Below are 2,168 nucleotides of genomic sequence, written 5' to 3' on the forward strand. Positions count from 1 at the left end.
ACAGCCTCTGTGTGAGACAGTCTGGGTTCCGGAAAGGGAGGAGTTGTGTTTCTGCTTTGTTAGTTGTTTTATCATCAATATTCAGCTTATGGTATGTAAAAATACTCATTGAAGGTTGTATGTTTCTTTCAACTTTTAATTTTAATGTGTTTAAAATATTTTAGTAATGTTTCTATTGGAGATTTCAATAATTTTTAATAATTTAAAGTTCAGCTGTAGCATGATTATTAATTTATTTTTTATAACTTTAAACAAAGTTTCTTAAAATATACTTTTAATTAAAATAGAATAACATTTATTTTCTTTCCTTCTGTTTTCTCTGTCTGGTATTTCTCAAGGACAACCCTCCATCAACCCCTCCCATTACCATTTACTCTCAGATTAATAGCCTTGTTTCCTTTGATTATTGTTTTATATATATATATATATATATATATATATATATATATATATATATATATATATATATATATATATATGTATACATATATATATATTAATACATATATGTATACATATATATATAGTATACATATATATAGTATATATATAATGTGTAAATGTTTTGCGAGCTCTGATCCCATGTAGTCTGTTGTACTAGGCTGTGGAGAGGATGGCATTGGAAAGTATGAATGTTAGCATCCCGTTACTATGCTAACACTGGGTTCAAGGCAGTTGAGGCAGGTTAGAAATTATGTGAACTTGTTTTCCTCGGTCCAGTGTGATTTTGAATGCTGCTAGAAGTTCCTTTAAAGACTGTTGAGTACTGAAACTGGATGACATAAGGTACATATTTTGTTTCCCAACTCATAGCTTGAAAACTAAGAATGCCTAACATACTCATTACTGTTTGACCACTGGACACTATGATGGCTGATCTTCATTTTAACATGACTAGATTTGGAATCTCTCCACTGCCACTGCCAAGTCTTTCCCACCACTGTGGACTCTGTCTCCTCTTTATTTGAAACTCAGAATAAATCTTTCTTCTCCTAAGATATTTCTCTCAGGCATTTTGTCACAGCGATGAGCACACTAGTTAATCCAGATGCCTCTTAAGGGAGGAAAGGATATATATTCAATGGTCTTTGTTCCTGATGTCATATCTTTCTTTGAATAAAATCCCCAAAGAAAAAGACAGATGACCATCAACTTTGTGCAAGGGCCCCTACACTCAGCACACACGCACTCACTGGCTCTTCATGTTTTTATAAGGCCAGACTAGAGGAGACAAATGCTAGAGAAGGACTCCATTCTTTGTAATGTACCCAGTGAGAGGTGATCCGACATTATCCTAGCTTCTATAAGCACCTTCCTTAATAACCAACCCTAAAGAGTTACATGCAGAAAAAGAGCCACTTGAAAGCTGTTGCCCCTGTGTTTAGATTGCTGCCAAAGCTTTTGCCATATTTCAATAAGAATTAACTGTAGAAAAGCTCTGGAGTTCTCAGGCACTGTAACTGCCTGCCCTGCTTGCGTAAGGTCATTGAAATCCTGGCCTTTGCCAAATGATTTAGAGCAGAGCCATCCTGTTCTTGGAGTAAATTGTAGGTTTGCTTAGGTCATGGGCTTCTTAGTGGCCAACAACATTGAAATGAGTCCTTTTTAATGATGTTAAGTATAAACAAGATGCTAGTGTGAGAATTATAAAGTTATGTTTATGATGATAATCTTCTGTAAGAAATTGTTAGTACATTTAACATTCATGAATTATTAAAAATAAAAACAGCTTTCATATTATTCTGTCATATGAAAAAGCTATATGTCCCAAATGCTAGTTATTTACATATTTCATCTTCTCTAGTGAGTCCTAAAAACTCTTATACGGGGTGCACTTATGGTCATGTTCACACAGCCAAACAGTTGTGATGAGTTACATGATTATCTGGTAAACTCAAGCTGTCAGAATCAAAACAAAGCCATTTTCTTTTTTCTTTTTTTTTAAATTATTAGTTGTAATATTTATTGTTATATATTTTTAAATTAGGTATTTATTTCATTTACATTTCCAATGCTATCCCAAAAGTCCCCCACACGCTCCCCCACCCACTCCCACTTCTTGGCCCTGGCATTCCCCTGTACTGAGGCATACGAGGTTGGCAAGACCAGTGGGCCTTTCTTTCCACTGATGGCCGACTAGGCCATCTTCTGATACATATGCAGCTAGA

This window comes from Mus caroli, chromosome 1 (assembly GCF_900094665.2).
Source record: "Mus caroli chromosome 1, CAROLI_EIJ_v1.1, whole genome shotgun sequence".
NCBI lineage: Eukaryota > Metazoa > Chordata > Mammalia > Rodentia > Muridae > Mus > Mus caroli.